Genomic DNA, 20,273 nt, shown 5'->3' with positions numbered 1-20,273 from the left:
TGCCCTGCAACAGTTTTGCTATTAGGGAATGCTAGAACTGTGGAAGGGGATGCTGCGATGTGTAGTTTCACAACAGCTGGAGCACCACAGGTTGGCCAGGCCTGCCCTACAAGATCGGTCATCAACTGACATAAATACAAGTAATAGAACGTCATCCCCCTCCAACAGCAGTATGCGCCAAAACAATTATTGTAGCTCCGTTGACTACCCAGGGTCACTGCTTTTCAGGGCATTTGATTCACAACTTGACGTCCCATCCATGCCTTCCATTACAACCCCCACCCCTCCCCCAGGGCTATAAACCACTGCTTTAAGGAATATGGCTTTGAATCTTGTCAATTGTATGGGCAGCTTTAACTTAATCATCTTGTGTTTAGCTTTGGTCACCTCTTTATTGTGTAGTGATTTTGAAAGACACATGCATTACATAATGCCCCTTTTCCATCTGTAGAACGGGTCGCAGACGGGAGCCTGACACGGCTGCGACCCGTGCTACAGCCCCCTTTTCCACAGCGCTCACCAACCCGGCATATTGCCGGGTTGGTGACGCTGCTGCCGACGCGGCAGCGCTAGGAGATCACATAATCTCCCAGCGCCGCCCTTCCATACACTGTAAACGGGAGCCGTGTCGCATCGACACGGCTCCCGTTCACACTACACAGTTTACCGGGTTGAACACGTGTTCAACCCAGCAAGCTACCCGGGTAGGATTCCCGGATCACTTGATCCGGGAATTTGCAGGGGGACCCTTCTCCGCTAGGAAAAAACACGGGTAAATGCGCGCCCCGCAAATTTACCCGTGTTTTTAAAGCTAGTGGAAAAGGGGTTTTATTTAGCACTAAGCTATACAAGATGGAAAGTTGTATGCTAAACTGTCCAGAACACACCCCAGAAACCAGGTGATCACTGGACCTATACATTTGCTGACATCACAGTACATTACATAGCCCAGGTAGAAGTGAAAAGCTTTTCATGGCTTCTAAAAAGCTCTAGATGATTCTTATATGTGTTAAGATGGGGTATGGGTCGTTGGGTCGACAGTCATTAGGTCGACCACTATTGGTCGATATGCATTAGGTCGACAGGGTAACTAGGTCGACATGCGTTTTTTTACCTTTTTGGTGTCGTTTTCTTCGTAAAGTGACCGGGAACCCCAATTTGCTCCGCTACCGCTGCGCTCGGCACAGGTTACCGTTCCCAATCGTAGTCCACGTGGATCGTAAAGTATGAAAAAGTCCAAAAATAAAAAAAATCTGAAAAGCTCATGTCGACCTTTTGAACTGTCGACCTAATACATGTCAACCAATAGTGGTTGATCTAATGACTGTCGACCTAAGTGGTGTCGACCTAATGACCGTATCCCGTTACGATGAACTCCTCATTCCTGAATAGTTTTTTCTTCAATAACAATGCCAAATAATGAGTAAAGAAAACAGAAGGTCCAATCACATACTCTATAGCAGAGCAGAACTTACCATGAAATGCCAACACAGCTACAGTATATCCCACTGAGTGCAATAACCGAATGTAGACAGAACATTTTGATCCAGATCTCTCTGCTGTAGAAGAGCTTAAGGGGTCTAAGCCTTGGATGGAGATAAAGATCATGGAGATAAAGTACCAGCCAATCAGCTCCTAACTGACATGTTACAGGCTGTGTTTGAAAAATGACAGTTAGGCGCCGATTGGTTGGTACTTTATCTCCATCCGAGGCTTAGTAAATAGACCCCCAAAGAACCTAAAGCATGGGTGGTAACTGGCAGCCGGCTCACTGAATGGATAGATATAGGCTGGAACTAGTCTAACCATAAGCCAGCTGTAATTTCAGTGCATGTGATAGTTGCTGACAATCACAGGGACCTATTACAGAAGTGGTCAGTTACAGTTCGGAGCAGGACCCTGCTAAATTGTAAAGTGCCACTTAATATGTGGAAGCTATACAAATGTTAATAAATAATATTGGAGGTGATGGGAGAGGTTGAATAAAAGCAGAAAAGGTAGAAAATCCCCTGCAAAAATACCAATGTGCAGAGTAATATCACTGAGCTTTAATAGAGAAAAATTAAATAATACCCACTTACAAAATAGGGTGTTTTCCTTTGAAAGAGCGGAACTCAAAGGGGTTGATTCTATTCGGCAACTAATGAATAGCGCCGGGAATTAGCTCCCGACGCTATTCAATTCAGCAACTAATTACCTGCAATTGTCGGGAATTCTTCTCTCATCCCCGGGTGATGAGAAGAGAAACCCGACAAAAGTGCTGCCTCGCGGCCGGCGCGAGGCTGACTCTGTCGGGAATCAGCCTCGCGCCGGGGAGTTAAGTCGGAGAATGCCCGTTCTCCCGACAATTCAACCTGTTTTGTCGGCGAGAACGGGCCATCGCCGACGTAACTAGTTGCTGAATTGAATAGCGTCGGGAGCTAATTCCCGGCGCTATTCAATAGTTGCCGAATAGAATCGATCCCATAGGCTTAAAATTTCAAACCACAAAATAAGATTTTACTCACCGGTAAATCTATTTCTCGTAGTCCGTAGTGGATGCTGGGAACTCCGTAAGGACCATGGGGAATAGACGGGCTCCGCAGGAGACTGGGCACTCTAAAAGAAAGATTAGGTACTATCTGGTGTGCACTGGCTCCTCCCTCTATGCCCCTCCTCCAGACCTCAGTTAGGACACTGTGCCCGGAAGAGCTGACACGATAAGGAAGGATTTTGAATCCCGGGTAAGACTCATACCAGCCACACCAATCACACCGTATAACTCGTGATACTATACCCAGTTAACAGTATGAAATATAACTGAGCCTCTCAACAGATGGATCAACAATAACCCTTTAGTTAGGCAATAACTATATACAAGTATTGCAGACAATCCGCACTTGGGATGGGCGCCCAGCATCCACTACGGACTACGAGAAATAGATTTACCGGTGAGTAAAATCTTATTTTCTCTGACGTCCTAGTGGATGCTGGGAACTCCGTAAGGACCATGGGGATTATACCAAAGCTCCCAAACGGGCGGGAGAGTGCGGATGACTCTGCAGCACCGAATGAGAGAACTCAAGGTCCTCCTCAGCCAGGGTATCAAATTTGTAAAATTTAGCAAACGTGTTTGCTCCTGACCAAGTTGCAGCTCGGCAAATTTGTAAAGCCGAGACCCCTCGGGCAGCCGCCCAAGATGAGCCCACTTTCCTTGTGGAATGGGCTTTTACTGATTTAGGATGCGGCAATCCAGCCGCAGAATGCGCCAGCTGAATTGTGCTACAAATCCAGCGAGCAATAGTCTGCTTAGAAGCAGGAGCACCTAGTTTGTTGGGTTTATACAGGATAAAAAGCGAGTCAGTTTTCCTGACTCCAGCCGTCCTGGAAACATAAGTTTTCAAGGCCCTGACTACGTCCAGTAACTTGGAATCTTCCAAGTCCCTAGTAGCCGCAGGCACTACAATAGGTTGGATCAAGTGAAAAGCTGATACCACCTTAGGGAGAAACTGGGGACGAGTCCTCAATTCTGCCCTATCCATATGGAAAATCAGATAAGGGCTTTTACATGACAAAGCCGCCAATTCTGACACACGCCTGGCAGAAGCCAAGGCCAATAACAGGACCACTTTTCCACGTGAGATATTTCAAAGCCACAGTTTTAAGTGGCTCAAACCAATGTGATTTCAGGAAACTCAACACCACGTTGAAATCCCAAGGTGCCATAGAGGCACAAAAGGGGGCTGAACATGTAGCACTTCCTTTACAAATGTCTGAACTTCAGGCAGTGAAGCCAGTTCTTTCTGGAAGAAAATCGACAGAGCCGAAATCTGGACCTTAATGGAACCCAATTTTAGGCCCATAGTCACTCCCGACTGTAGGAAGTGCAGAAAACGACCCAGCTGAAATTCCTCAGTAGGGGCCTTCCTGGCCTCACATCACGCAACATATTTTCGCCAAATACGGTGATAATGGTTTGCGGTTACTTCTTTCCTAGCTTTTATCAGCGTAGGAATGACTTCCTCCGGAATGCCCTTTTCCTTTAGGATCCGGAATTCAACCGCCATGCCGTCAACGCAGCCGCGGTAAGTCTTGGAACAGACAGAGCCCCTGCTGTAGCAGATCCTGTCTGAGCGGTAGAGGCCATGGGTCCTCTGATATCATTTCTTGAAGTTCTGGGTACCAAGCTCTTCTTGGCCAATCCGGAACCACGAGTATCGTTCTTACTCCTCGCCTTCTTATTATTCTCAGTACCTTTGGTATGAGAGGCAGAGGAGGGAACACATAAACCGACTGGTACACCCACGGTGTCACTAGAGCGTCCACAGCTATCGCCTGAGGGTCCCTTGACCTGGCGCAATATCTCTTTAGCTTTTTGTTGAGGCGGGACGCCATCATGTCCACCTGTGGCCTTTCCCAACGGTTTACCAACAGTTAGAAGACTTCTGGATGAAGTCCCCACTCTCCCGGGTGTAGGTCGCGTCTGCTGAGGATGTCTGCTTCCCAGTTGTCCACTCCCGGAATGAACACTGCTGACAGTGCTAAGACGTGATTTTCCGCCCATCGGAGAATCCTTGTGGCTTCTGCCATCGCCATCCTGCTTCTTGTGCCGCCCTGTCGGTTTACATGGGCGACTGCCGTGATGTTGTCTGATTGGATCAGTACCGGCTGATTTTGAAGCAGGGGCCTTGCCTGACTTAGGGCATTGTAAATGGCCCTCAGTTCCAGAATATGTATGTGTAGGGACGACTCCTGACTTGACCAAAGTCCTTGGAAATTTCTTCCCTGTGTGACTGCCCCCCAGCCTCGAAGGCTGGCATCCGTGGTCACCAGGACCCAGTCCTGTATGCCGAATCTGCGGCCCTCTAGAAGAAGAGCACTCTGCAGCCACCACAGCAGAGACACCCTGGTCCTTGGAGACAGGGTTATCAGCCGATGCATCTGAAGATACGATCCCGACCACTTGTCCAAGAGGTCCCACTGAAAGGTTCTTGCATGGAACCTGCAGAATGGAATTGCTTCGTATGGAGCTACCATTTTTCCGAGGATTCGTGTGCAGTGATGCACCGATACCTGTATTGGTTTCAGGAGGTCTCTGACTAGAGATGACAGCTCCTTGGCTTTCTCCTGCGGGAGAAACACTTTTTTCTGTTCTGTGTCCAGAACCATCCCCAGGAACAGTAGGCGTGTGGAAGGAACCAGCTGCGGAATGTTTAGAATCCATCCGTGCTGTAGTAGCACTTCCCGAGATAGTGCTACTCCGACCAACAACTGCTCCTTGGACCTCGCCCTTATAAGGAGAACGTCCAAGTACGGGATAATTAAAACTCTCTTTTTTCGAAGGAGTATCATCATTTCTGCCATTACCTTGGTAAACACCCTCGGTGCCGTGGACAGTCCAAACGGCAGTGTCTGGAATTGGTAATGGCAATCCTGTACCACGAACCTGAGGTACTCCTGGTTAGGATGGTAAATGGGGACATGCAGGTAAGCATCCTTGATGTCCAGGGATACGATGTAATCCCCCTCGTCCAGGCTTGCAATAACCGCCCTGAGCGATTCCATCTTGAACTTGAATTTTTTTATGTATGTGTTCAAGGATTTCAAATTTAAAATGGGTCTCACCGAACCGTCCGGTTTCGGTACCACAAACAGTGTGGAATAGTAACCCCCTCCTTGTTGAAGTAGGGGTACCTTGACTATCACCTGCTGGGAATACAGCTTGTGAATTGCCTCTAGCACAGCCTCCCTGCCCGAGGGAGTTGTCGGCAAGGCAGATTTGAGGAAAACGGCGGGGGGGGGGGGGGGGGGGAGACATCTCGAGTTCCAGCTTGTACCCCTGAAATACTACTTGAAGGATCCAGGGATCCTGTGAGCGAGCCCACTGATCGCTGAAATTTTTGAGGCGGCCCCCCACCGTACTTGGCTACGCCTGTGGATCCCCTGCGTCATGCGGTGGGCTCAGAGGAAGCGGGGGAAGAATTTTGATTCTGGGAACTGGCTGACTGGAGCAGCTTTTTCCCTCTTCCCTTGTCTCTGTGCAGAAAGGAAGCGCCTTTGACCCGCTTGCTTTTCTGAAGCCGAAAGGACTGTACCTGATAATACAGTGCTTTCTTAGGCTGTGAGGAAACCTGAGGTAAAAATTTTTCTTCCCAGCTGTTGCTGTGGATATGAGGTCCCAGAGACCATCCCCAAACAATTCCTCACCCTTATAAGGCAGATCTATGTGCCTTTTAAAGTCAGCATCACCTGTCCAGTGTCGGGTCTCTAATACCCTCCTGACAGAATGGACATTACATTAATTCTGGATGCCAGCCGGTAAAATATCCCTCTGTGCATCCTTCATATATAAGACGACGTCTTTAATATGCTCTTATGTTAGCAAACTAGTATCCCTGTTTGACAGGGTCACGGACCACGCTGCAGCAGCAATATCTGCAGGTCTCAGTCTAGTACCTGAGTGTGTAAATACAGACTTCAGGATAGCCTCCTGCTTTTTATCAACAGGTACCTTCAAAGTGGCTGTATCCTAAGACGGCAGTGCCACCTTTTTTGACAAACGTGTGAGCGCCTTATCCACCCTAGGGGATATCTCCCAGCGTAACTTATCCTCTGGCGGGAAAGGGTACGCCAACAGTAACTTTTTAGAAATTACCAGTTTCTTATCGGGGGAACCCACGCTTTTTCACACACTTCATTCACTCATCCGATGGGGGAACAAAACACTGCCTGCTTTTTCTCCCCAAACATAAAACCCTTTTTTAGTGGTACTTGGGTTAATGTCAGAAATGTGTAACACATTTTTTATTGCCGGGATCAAGTCACGGATGTTCCTAGTGGATTGTGTATATGTCTCAACCTCGTCGACACTGGAGTCAGACTCCGTGTCGACATCTGTGTCTGCCATCTGAGGGAGCGGGCGTTTTTGAGCCCCTGATGGCCTTTGAGACACCTGGGCAGGCGCGGGCTGAAAAGCCGGCTGTCCCATAGCTGTTACGTCATCCAGCCTTTTATGTAAGGAGTTGACACTGTCGGTTAATACCTTCCACCTATCCATCCACTCTGGTGTCGGCCCCACAGGGGGCGACATCACATTTATCGGCATCTGCTCCGTCACCACATAAGCCTCCTCATCAAAACATGTCGACACAGCCGTACCGACACACCGCACCCACACAGGGAATGCTCTGACTGAGGACAGGACCCCACAAAGCCCTTTGGGGAGACAGAGAGAGAGTATGCCAGCACACACCAGAGCGCTATATAATGTGGGGATTAACACTATAACTGAGTGAATTTTCCCCAATAGCTGCTTGTATATACAATATTGCGCCTAAATTTAGTGCCCCCCCTCTCTTTTTAACCCTTTGAGCCTGAAAACTACAGGGGACAGCCTGGGGAGCTGTCTTCCAGATGCACTGTGAAGAGAAAATGGCGCCAGTGTGCTGAGGGAGATAGCTCCGCCCCTTTTTCGCGGACTTTTCTCCCGCTTTTTTATGGATTCTGGCAGGGGTATTTATCACATATATAGCCTCTGGGGCTATATATTGTGATTATTTTGCCAGCCAAGGTGTTTATATTGCCCTCAGGGCGCCCCCCCCCCCCCCCCCCCAGCGCCCTGCACCCATCAGTGACCGGAGTGTGAGGTGTACATGAGGAGCAATGGCGCACAGCTGCAGTGCTGTGCGCTACCTTGGTGAAGGCTGAAGTCTTCTGCCGCCGATTTTCCGGACCATCTTCATGCTTCTGGCTCTGTAAGGGGGACGGCGGCGCGGCTCCGGGAACGAACACCAAGTCCTGCGGTCGATCCCTCTGGAGCTAATGGTGTCCAGTAGCCTAAGAAGCCCAAGCTAGCTGCAAGCAGGTAGGTTCGCTTCTTCTCCCCTTAGTCCCTCGTTGCAGTGAGCCTGTTGCCAGCAGATCTCACTGTAAAATAAAAAACCTAAAATATACTTTCTTTCTAGGAGCTCAGGAGAGCCCCTAGTGTGCATCCAGCTCGGCCGGGCACAGAAATCTAACTGAGGTCTGGAGGAGGAGCATAGAGGGAGGAGCCAGTGCACACCAGATAGTACCTAAATCTTTCTTTTAGAGTGCCCAGTCTCCTGCGGAGCCCGTCTATTCCCCATGGTCCTTACGGAGTTCCCAGCATCCACTAGGACGTCAGAGAAATGTTTTTGCTTTCAACGTAATTTTGCTTAGGTTGAGCAAATTCCCAATGTCAATTTACCAATTAAAATGTTTTTACGAAAAAAGGCATGAGATGAGATTATAAAACGGGCAGACAGCAGAGAACACGCAGGCACGGGATGCAAAACAAAACCTGCTTCTGTCAACAACTCGTTTAAAAGAAATAAACAAAATGAAAATAATAACATAAATTTATATAATAACTGACGGTCACCTGTCCCATCTCCGCCATGCGCAGCGAGAGTGGCCTTCCTCCAAACAGCCCCCACCGCAGCAACTGGAGGCGGGACAGACCACCAGTAGGAAAGGGGGGTGCTGTTTCACTGGCAACGGGATACGTGTAGGGGAACAGGGGGGGGGGGGGGGGTGATCCATAAGATATTAACATATAGCAACCGCAGGGAAGACATTGTGGAGGGTGAATTAATAACCATGGGGCTACAGTATTTATATTACTTTAAAAAACTATTTGTTTTCTTTAACAAATGAAGTCTATTACCTATGAACTAAAACTGCTCTTAGTACATAGCATAGAACAGCGATGAGCAGCAGGCAAAGCTACTCTCTAAGGACACTTGCGGCCCTCAGCTCCTTCCTGCTTTCTTTTCATATCGGTGTATTATGGGGGTCATTCCGACCCATTCGCACACAGCGGTTCTTCGCTGCGGTGCGAACGGGTCGGGACTGCGGCTGCGCAGTGCACATGCGTCGTCGCCAGGCAGCGACGCTGCCAGCGCTGAAAGTGATCGCAGCGGCGATCGCTAAAAGATTGACGGCAAGGAGGCGTTCTGGGGCGTCTACTCACCGTTTTCCAGGCATGGTGAGGCGAATGCAGGCATGTCCAGGCGTTTGGAGGGCGGATGTCTGACGTCAATCCCGGGACCTTCTTCGCTGGATCCGTCGCACAGGGTAAGTAGGTCTGACCCTGGTCTTGTTATGCAGGAAAAAATTTTAGCATAGCAGGGCTGTACAAGCGATCGCAGCCCTGCTATGCTAAAATACACTCCCCCATAGGCGGCGTCAAGTTGATCGCACGAGCAGCAAAAAGTTGCTACGTGCAATCAACTCAGAATGACCACCTGTAGCAGGTATAAAATGCCTGGTGATATGTTATTACAGATAGGTGTCTCTTTCACTGACTAAATGTGAGAACAGACGATGTGTACCCAGTACGCCATTTCAGGTGATGGAACCCAGCCTCGGCAAGCACACAAACACCTGCCAATGCCGGCAGCGACTGAGTCATGGCAGTGGGAAGCGGAGAGGTGCCACGCTGCATTTGACAACATTGCCCTCACTAGCGATATCGCCAGATTGAACTGCATGCAGGTCCGACGGGCAATGTCGCCGACGACCCGTGGGAATGCGCATCGTCGGTGCCATAGTCGGCACACACTGGACATTTGTAAAAATTTGTCGTTCCGATCCGTTGGAATCAATAACTTTAAAAGTTATAAGAAAACCTTTGGGGTCTATAGCGCGTCAAACACCCTGTATTTCCCCATGGTATTCCTTCACACATGATGCAGCAATAGAAAAGTCACAGAATTTACAGCCCGTCTTAGGGGCAATTATATATGTGGCTAAAATGAGTGGCCTCGGAATGACTGATCCAAGAAATTTATCCCATTGATATTTTTGGGGTAAGGGAAGGAAATGTTTTCCTCCTGCGAGGCTAAATTTGCAACGGTCACACCAGGGGTTCCGTTTTGCTTTGCCCAGATAGACACACTTAAATTTCTGAAAGGTAAAAATAAGAATTTACTCACCGGTAATTCTATTTCTCGTAGTCCGTAGTGGATGCTGGGAACTCCGTAAGGACCATGGGGAATAGCGGGCTCCGAAGGAGGCTGGGCACTCTAGAAAGATTTATGACTACCTGGTGTGCACTGGCTCCTCCCACTATGACCCTCCTCCAAGCCTCAGTTAGGACACTGTGCCCGGACGAGCAGACATAATAAGGAAGGATTTAGAATCCCGGGTAAGACTCTTACCAGCCACACCAATCACACCGTACAACTCGTGATACTATATCCAGTTTGACAGTATGAAAACAACTGAGCCTCTCAACAGATGGCTCAACAATAACCCTTTAGTTAACAATAACTATTTACAAGTATTGCAGACAATCCGCACTTGGGATGGGCGCCCAGCATCCACTACGGACTACGAGAAATAGAATTACCGGTGAGTAAATTCTTATTTTCTCTAACGTCCTAGTGGATGCTGGGAACTCCGTAAGGACCATGGGGATTATACCAAAGCTCCCAAACGGGCGGGAGAGTGCGGATGACTCTGTAGCACCGAATGAGAGAACTCCAGGTCCTCCTCAGCCAGGGTATCAAATTTGTAGAATTTTGCAAACGTGTTTGCCCCTGACCAAGTAGCTGCTCGGCAAAGTTGTAAAGCCGAGACCCCTCGGGCAGCCGCCCAAGATGAGCCCACCTTCCTTGTGGAATGGGCATTTACAGATTTTGGCTGTGGTATGCCTGCCACAGAATGTGCAAGCTGAATTGTACTACAAATCCAGCGAGCAATAGACTGCTTAGAAGCAGGAGCACCCAGCTTGTTGGGTGCATACAGGATAAACAGCGAGTCAGATTTTCTGACTCCAGCCGTCCTGGAAACATATATTTTCAGGGCCCTGACAACGTCTAGCAACTTGGAGTCCTCCAATTCACTAGTAGCCGCCGGCACCACAATAGGCTGGTTCAGGTGAAACGCCGATACCACCTTAGGGAGAAATTGGGGACGAGTCCTCAACTCTGCCCTATCCATATGGAAAATCAGATAAGGGCTTTTACATGATAAAGCCGCTAATTCTGACACTCGCCTGGCTGAAGCCAAGGCTAATAACATGACCACTTTCCACGTGAGATATTTCAGATCCACGGTTTTTAGTGGCTCAAACCAATGTGATTTTAAGAAACTCAACATCACGTTGAGATCCCAAGGTGCCACAGGAGGCACAAACGGGGGCTGAATATGCAGCACTCCTTTTACAAAAGTCTGAACTTCAGGTACTGAAGCTAGTTCTTTTTGAAAGAAAATCGACAGAGCCGAGATCTGTACTTTAATGGAGCCTAGTTTTAGGCCCATATCCACTCCTGATTGCAGGAAATGCAGAAATCGACCTAGTTGAAATTCCTCTGTTGGGGCCTTATTGGCCTCGCACCATGCAACATATTTTCGCCATATGCGGTGATAATGCGTTGCCGTAACATCTTTCCTGGCCTTAATAAGCGTAGGAATGACTTCTTCCGGAATACCCTTTTCCTTTAGGATCCGGTGTTCAACCGCCATGCCGTCAAACGCAGCCGCGGTAAGTCTTGGAACAGACAGGGCCCCTGCTGTATCAGGTCCTGTCTGAGCGGTAGAGGCCACGGGTCCTCTGAGAGCATCTCTTGAAGTTCCGGGTACCACGCTCGTCTTGGCCAATCCGGAACCACGAGAATAGTGTTTACTCCTCGCTTTCTTATTATTCTCAATACCTTTGGAATGAGATGCAGAGGAGGGAACACATAAACCGACTGGTACACCCACGGTGTCACTAGAGCGTCCACAGCTATCGCCTGAGGGTCCCTTGACCTGGCGCAATATCTTTTTAACTTTTTGTTGAGACGGGACGCCATCATGTCCACCTGTGGTTTTTCCCAACGGTTTACCAGCATCTGGAAGACTTCTGGGTGAAGTCCCCACTCTCCCGGGTGGAGGTCGTGTCTGCTGAGGAAGTCTGCTTCCCAGTTGTCCACTCCCGGAATGAACACTGCTGACAGTGCTAGTACATGATTCTCCGCCCATCGGAGAATTCTTGTGGCTTCTGCCATCGCCATCCTGCTTTTTGTGCCGCCCTGTCGATTTACATGGGCGACTGCCGTGATGTTGTCTGACTGGATCAGCACCGGCTGGTGTAGGAGCAGGGCTTTTGCTCGACTTAGGGCATTGTAGATGGCCCTTAGTTCCAGAATATTTATGTGAAGGGAAGTCTCCTGACTCGACCATAGTCCTTGGAAGTTTCTTCCCTGTATGACTGCCCCCCAGCCTCGAAGGCTGGCATCCGTGGTCACCAGGACCCAGTCCTGTATTCCGAACCTGCGGCCCTCTAGAAGATGGGCACTCTGCAGTCACCACAGTAGAGACACCCTGGTTCTTGGAGACAGGGTTATTAAGCGATGCATCTGAAGATGCGATCCGGACCACTGGTCCAACAGGTCCCACTGAAAGATTCTGGCATGGAACCTGCCGAAGGGAATTGCTTCGTAAGAAGCCACCATCTTTCCCAGGACCCGTGTGCAGTGATGCACCGATACCTGTTTCGGTTTCAGGAGGTCTCTGACTAGAGATGACAGCTCCTTGGCTTTCTCCTCCGGGAGAAACACTTTCTTCTGGACTGTATCCAGAATCATACCCAGGAACAGTAGCCGTGTCGTCGGAACCAGCTGTGACTTTGGGATATTCAGAATCCAGCCGTGCTGGTGCAGCACCTCCTGAGATAGTGCTACTCCCACCAACAACTGTTCCTTGGACCTCGCTTTTATTAGGAGATCGTCCAAGTACGGGATAATTAAAACTCCCTTTCTTCGAAGGAGTATCATCATTTCCGCCATAACCTTGGTAAATACCCTCGGTGCCGTGGACAGTCCAAACGGCAGCGTCTGGAATTGGTAATGGCAATCCTGTACCACAAATCTGAGGTACTCCTGGTGAGGATGGTAAATGGGGACATGCAAGTAAGCATCCTTGATGTCCAGGGATACCATGTAATCCCCCTCGTCCAGGCTTGCAATAACCGCCCTGAGCGATTCCATCTTGAACTTGAATTTCTTTATGTACGTGTTCAAGGATTTCAAATTTAGAATGGGTCTCACCGAACCGTCCGGTTTCTGTACCACAAATAGTGTGGAATAATAACCCCGGCCTTGTTGAAGTAGGGGTACCTTGATTATCACCTGCTGGGAATACAGCTTGTGAATTGCCGCTAGCACTGCCTCCCTGTCTGAGGGAGCAATCGGCAAGGCAGATTTTAGGAACCGGTGGGGTGGGGACGCCTCGAATTCCAGCTTGTACCCCTGAGATACTATTTGCAGGATCCAGGGATCCACCTGTGAGCGAACCCACTGATCGCTGAAATTTTTGAGGCGACCCCCCACCGTACCTGGCTCCGCCTGTGGAGCCCCACCGTCATGCGGCGGACTTGGAAGAAGAAGCGGGGGAGGACTTTTGCTCCTGGGAACCTGCTGTTTGTTGCAGCCTTTTTCCCCTACCTCTGCCTCTGGACAGAAAGGACCCGCCTTTTCCACGCCTGTTTTTCTGGGTCCGAAAGGACTGAACCTGATAAAACGGCGCCTTCTTAGGCTGTGAGGGGACATGGGGTAAAAATGCTGACTTCCCAGACGTTGCTGTGGAAACTAGGTCCGAGAGACCATCCCCAAATAATTCCTCACCCTTATATGGTAACACTTCCATGTGCTTTTTTGAATCCGCATCTCCTGTCCACTGGCGAGTCCATAAGCCTCTCCTAGCAGAAATGGACAATGCACTTACTTTAGATGCCAGTCGGCAGATTTCCCTCTGTGCATCTCTCATATATAAGACTGAGTCTTTTATATGGTCTATGGTTAACAGGATCGTGTCTCTGTCTAATGTGTCAATATTTTCTGACAGTTTATCTGACCACGCAGCGGCAGCACTGCACATCCAAGCTGACGCAATAGCTGGCCTAAGTATAATGCCTGTGTGTGTATATACAGACTTCAGGATCGCCTCCTGCTTTCCATCAGCAGGTTCCTTGAGGGCGGCCGTATCCGGAGACGGTAGTGCCACCTTTTTAGACAAACGTGTGAGCGCTTTATCCACTCTAGGGGGTGTTTCCCAACGTGACCTATCCTCTGGCGGGAAAGGGAACGCCATTAGTACCTTCTTAGGAATTACCAATTTTTTATCAGGGAAAGCCCACGCTTCTTCACACACTTCATTTAATTCATCTGATGGGGGAAAAACTACGGGTAGTTTTTTCTCTCCAAACATAATACCCTTTTTAGTGGTACCTGTAGTTATATCAGAAATGTGTAACACCTCTTTCATTGCCTCAATCATGCAGTGAATGGCCTTAGTGGGCATCAGGTTAGACTCATCGTCGTCGACACTGGTGTCAGTATCAGTGTCGACATCTGGGTCTGCTTGAGGTAGCGGGCGTTTTAGAGCCCCTGACGACCCATGCGACGCCTGGGCAGGCACGAGCTGAGAAGTCGGCTGTCCCACACTTGGCATGTCGTCGATTTTCTTATATAGGGAGTCTATACGTGCACTCATTACTTCCATAAGCCCATCCACTCAGGTGTCTGCCCCGCAGGGGGTGACATCCCTTCTAAAGGCATCTGCTCCGCCTCCACATCATTATCCTCATCAAACATGTCGACACAGCCGTACCGACACACCGCACACACACAAGGAATGCTCCGAATAATGACAGGACCCACAAAAGCCCTTTGGGGGGACAGAGTGAGAGTATGCCAGCACACACCAGAGCGCTATATAATGCAGGGACTAACTGAGTTATGTCCCCTATAGCTGCTTTTTTTTATATAATATATATACTGCGCCTAAATTTAGTGCCCCCCCTCTCTGTTTTTACCCTGTTCTGTAGTGTAGACTGCAAGGGAGAGCCAGGGAGCTTCCTTCCAGCGGATCTGTGAAGGAGAAATGGCGCCAGTGTGCTGCAGGAGATAGCTCCGCCCCTTTTCCGCGGACTATTCTCCCGCTTTTTTCCATATTCTGGCAGGGGTATTTTCCACATATATAGCCTCTGGGACTATATATTGTGGAGTTTTTGCCAGCCAAGGTGTTATTATTGCTTCTCAGGGCGCCCCCCCCCCAGCGCCCTGCACCCTCAGTGACCGGAGTATGAAGTGTGTATGAGGAGCAATGGCGCACAGCTGCAGTGCTGTGCGCTACCTTGGTGAAGACTGATGTCTTCTGCCGCCGTTTTTCCGGACCTCTTCTTGCTTCTGGCTCTGTAAGGGGGACGGCGGCGCGGCTCCGGGACCGAACACCAAGGACTGGGCCTGCGGTCGATCCCTCTGGAGCTAATGGTGTCCAGTAGCCTAAGAAGCCCAATCCGGCTGCAAGCAGGCGAGTTCGCTTCTTCTCCCCTTAGTCCCTCGCTGCAGTGAGCCTGTTACCAGCAGGTCTCACTGAAAATAAAAAACCTAAACTATACTTTCTTTCTAAGGGCTCAGGAGAGCCCCTAGTGTGCATCCAACCTCGGCCGGGCACAAAATCTAACTGAGGCTTGGAGGAGGGTCATAGTGGGAGGAGCCAGTGCACACCAGGTAGTCATAAATCTTTCTAGAGTGCCCAGCCTCCTTCGGAGCCCGCTATTCCCCATGGTCCTTACGGAGTTCCCAGCAACCACTAGGACGTTAGAGAAATGTGTCAATTATCTTTTTTACTATATAGGAGGTAGCGTCTTGTGACACAAATGCACCAATCCACGCAGCACGAAAGCAAGTACTGTCTATCATGCTCCACTATCTAAAGGCCCACACACACACTAGAGTACTTGAAAGATGAGAAAGATGAACAGTTTGGAAGATGAGTGATTTCCCTTGAACTTCCCAGAGGCCCTGACAAACGATATTGAGTGTACCCACTGAGCGGTTTTCTTTTACAAACAATCTGAATGACGAACGTTTTGAACGCTGAACGATCTGCTGGGATTGAGCTGCATGCATGGACGACTGACGGGTACACGCACTGTTTGCCGTGTACACACTAGACGATTTGTACGATAGTTCGTTCATAACCGTCGTTATCGCTCAAATCGATGAGAAAAAAATCTTCCAGTGTGTATGGGCCTTTAGATAGCTATAAGAAGAGGTAAAATAAGATTTTACTCACCGGTAAATCTATTTCTCGTAGTCAGTAGTGGATGCTGGGAACTCCGTAAGGACCATGGGGAATAGCGGCTCCGCAGGAGACTGGGCACAATTAAAGAAAGCTTTAGGTCACCTGGTGTGCACTGGCTCCTCCCACTATGACCCTCCTCCAAGCCTCAGTTAGGACACTGTGCCCGGACGAGCTGACATAATAAGGAAGGATTTTGAATCCCGGGTAAGACTCTTACCAGCCACACCAATCACACTGTACAACTCGTGATACAACAACCAGTTTAACAGTATGAAAACAACTGAGCCTCTCAACAGATGGCTCAACAATAACCCTTTAGTTAACAGTAACTATGTACAAGTATTGCAGACAATCCGCACTTGGGACGGGCGCCCAGCATCCACTACGGACTACGAGAAATAGATTTACCGGTGAGTAAAATCTTATTTTCTCTGACGTCCTAGTGGATGCTGGGAACTCCGTAAGGACCATGGGGATTATACCAAAGCTCCCAAACGGGCGGGAGAGTGCGGATGACTCTGCAGCACCGAATGAGAGAACTCAAGGTCCTCCTCAGCCTGGGTATCAAATTTGTAGAATTTTGCAAACGTGTTTGCCCCTGACCAAGTAGCAGCTCGGCAAAGTTGTAAAGCCGAGACCCCTCGGGCAGCCGCCCAAGATGAGCCCACCTTCCTTGTGGAATGGGCTTTTACTGATTTAGGATGCGGCAGTCCAGCCGCAGAATGCGCCTGCTGAATTGTGCTACAAATCCAGCGAGCAATAGTCTGCTTAGAAGCAGGAGCACCCAGCTTGTTGGGTGCATACAGGATAAACAGCGAGTCAGTTTTCCTGACTCCAGCCGTCCTGGAAACATAAATTTTCAAGGCCCTGACTACATCCAGTAACTTGGAGTCCTCCAAGTCCCTAGTAGCCGCAGGCACCACGATAGGTTGGTTCAAGTGAAAAGCTGATACCACCTTAGGAAGAAACTGGGGACGAGTCCTCACTTCTGCCCTATCCATATGGAAAATCAGATAAGGGCTTTTACATGACAAAGCCGCCAATTCTGACACACGCCTGGCCGAAGCCAAGGCCAATAACATGACCACTTTCCACGTGAGATATTTTAGATCCACGGTCTTAAGTGGCTCGAACCAATGTGATTTTAAGAAACTCAACACCACGTTGAGATCCCAAGGTGCCATTGGAGGCACAAACGGGGGCTGAATATGCAGCACTCCCTTCACAAACGTCTGAACTTCAGGCAATGAAGCCAGTTCTTTCTGGAAGAAAATCGACAGAGCCGAGATCTGTACCTTAATGGAGCCTAATTTCAGGCCCATAGTCACTCCTGTTTGTAGGAAATGCAGAAATCGACCTAGTTGAAATTCCTCTGTTGGGGCCTTTTCGGCCTCACACCAAGCAACATATTTCCGCCATATGCGGTGATAATGCTTTGCAGTTACATCTTTCCTGGCTTTAATCAGCGTAGGAATGACTTCCTCCGGAATGCCCTTTTCCTTCAGGATCCGGCGTTCAACCGCCATGCCGTCAAACGCAGCCGCGGTAAGTCTTGGAACAGACAGGGCCCCTGCTGCAGCAGGTCCTGTCTGAGCGGCAGAGGCCATGGGTCCTCCGAGATCATCTCTTGAAGTTCCGGGTACCACGCTCGCCTTGGCCAGTCCGGAACCACGAGTATTGTTCTTACTCCTCGTTTTCTTATTATTCTCAGTACCCTTGGTATGAGAGGCAGAGGAGGGAACACATAAACTGACTGGTACACCCACGGTGTCACCAGAGCGTCCACAGCTATCGCCTGAGGGTCCCTTGACCTGGCGCAATATCTCTCTAGTTTTTTGTTTAAGCGGGACGCCATCATGTCCACTTGTGGACGTTCCCATCGATTTACAATCAGCGTGAAGACTTCTGGATGAAGTCCCCACTCTCCCGGGTGGAGGTCGTGCCTGCTGAGAAAGTCTGCTTCCCAGTTGTCCACTCCCGGAATGAACACTGCTGACAGTGCTAGTACGTGATTTTCCGCCCATCGGAGAATCCTTGTGGCTTCTGCCATTGCCATCCTGCTTCTTGTGCCGCCCTGTCGATTTACATGGGCGACTGCCGTGATGTTGTCTGACTGGATCAGTACCGGCTGGTTTTGAAGCAGAGGCCTTGCCTGACTTAGGGCGTTGTAAATGGCCCTTAGTTCCAGAATATTTATGTGTAGGGAAGTCTCCTGACTCGACCATAGTCCTTGGAAGTTTCTTCCCTGTGTGACTGCCCCCCAGCCCCGAAGGCTGGCATCCGTGGTCACCAGGACCCAGTCCTGTATGCCGAATCTGCGGCCCTCTAGAAGATGGGCCCTCTGCAGCCACCACAGCAGAGACACCCTGGTTCTTGGAGACAGGGTTATCAGGCGATGCATCTGAAGATGCGATCCGGACCACTGGTCCAACAGGTCCCACTGAAAGATTCTGGCATGGAACCTGCCGAAAGGAATTGCTTCGTAAGAAGCCACCATCTTTCCCAGGACCCGCGTGCAGTGATGCACCGATACCTGTTTCGGTTTCAGGAGGTCTCTGACTAGAGATGACAGCTCCTTGGCCTTCTCCTCCGGGAGAAACGCTTTTTTCTGGACTGTGTCCAGGATCATACCCAGGAACAGTAGACGTGTCGTCGGAACCAGCTGTGACTTTGGGATATTCAGAATCCAACCGTGCTGGTGTAGCACCTCCTGAGATAGTGCTACTCCCACCAACAACTGCTCCTTGGACCTCGCCTTTATTAGGAGATCGTCCAAGTACGGCATAATTAAAACTCCCTTTCTTCGAAGGAGTATCATCATTTCCGCCATTACTTTGGTAAACACCCTCGGTGCCGTGGAGAGTCCGAACGGCAGCGTCTGGAATTGGTAATGGCAATCCTGTACCACAAATCTGAGGTACTCCTGGTGAGGATAGTAAATGGGGACATGCAGGTAGGCATCCTTGATGTCCAGGGATACCATGTAATCCCCCTCGTCCAGGCTTGCAATAACCGCCCTGAGCGATTCCATCTTGAACTTGAATTTTTTTATGTATGTGTTCAAGGATTTAAAATTTAAAATGGGTCTCACCGAACCGTCCGGTTTCGGTACCACAAACAGTGTGGAATAGTAACCCCGTCCTTGTTGAAGTAGGGGCACCTTGACTATCACCTGCTGGGAATACAGCTTGTGAATTGCCTCTAGCACAGCCTCCCTGCCTGAGGGAGTTGTCGGTAAGGCAGATTTTAGGAACCAGTGGGGTGGAGACGCCTCGAATTCCAGTTTGTACCCTTGAGATACTATTTGCAGGATCCAGGGATCCACCTGTGAGCGAGCCCACTGATCGCTGAAATTTTTGAGGCGGCCCCCCACCGTACCTGGCTCCGTCTGTGGAGCCCCACCGTCATGCGGCGGACTTGGAAGAAGCGGGGGAGGACTTTTGCTCCTGGGAACCTGCTGTTTGTTGCAGCCTTTTTCCCCTACCTCTGCCTCTGGATAGAAAGGACCCGCCTTTTCCACGCCTGTTTTTCTGAGTCCGAAAGGACTGTACTTGATAAAACGGCACCTTTTTAGGCTGTGAGGGAACATGGGGTAAAAATGCTGACTTCCCAGCAGTTGCTGTGGAAACTAGGTCCGAGAGACCATCCCCGAATAACTCCTCACCCTTATAAGGCAACCCGCCCTGCCCCTTTTGCGGCACCCTGCTAGAACAGCCGCCCGCTTCCTGCCTTCCCAGCGTGTAAAGATGGCGTGCGCATGCGCACGGCATCCATTCACGCTATGGGAGAGAGCTGGGGAAAGCCCATCACCGACGGAGGTGCTGGGAACGCCCCCAACAGTGACGCCATCGGCAACGGACGCCCCCTACAGCAGCGTCTGTGGGCCGCACCGCCCACTAAAATGACGTGCGTGTAGCCACGCCCCCTGATTTGCATGACCACGCCCCCGTTTCGACCGTGTGCGCGCAAATGTGCCCCCGGAGTCCGGCGCCATTTAATTTCTAGAGGGAACACTATAATATATGAGATTTCTGAACATCTATCTGATTACATATAGATTTGGAAAATACTGTGGATATGTCCATTAATAAACAGGTCACTATACCAGATGAGAGAGAGAGAGAGAGAGAGAGAGAGAGAGAGAGAGAGAGAGAGAGAGAGAGAGAGAGAGAGAGAGAGAGAGAGAGAGAGAGAGAGAG

The 20,273-nt window shown here is 49.7% G+C and overlaps 1 protein-coding gene across 2 annotated transcripts in view; it reads right to left on the bottom strand.

The window, feature by feature from the left end:
• Nucleotides 1-20,273, bottom strand: part of ATP6V1C1 (ATPase H+ transporting V1 subunit C1) — a 138,941-nt gene that overhangs the window by 97,301 nt on the left and 21,367 nt on the right. The gene's annotated exons all lie outside the window — the stretch shown is intronic.

The sequence above is a fragment of the Pseudophryne corroboree genome, chromosome 5, assembly GCF_028390025.1.
Source record: "Pseudophryne corroboree isolate aPseCor3 chromosome 5, aPseCor3.hap2, whole genome shotgun sequence".
NCBI lineage: Eukaryota > Metazoa > Chordata > Amphibia > Anura > Myobatrachidae > Pseudophryne > Pseudophryne corroboree.
Note: the sequence above shows the minus strand (reverse complement) of the source record. Positions and strands in the feature narration are given on the sequence as shown.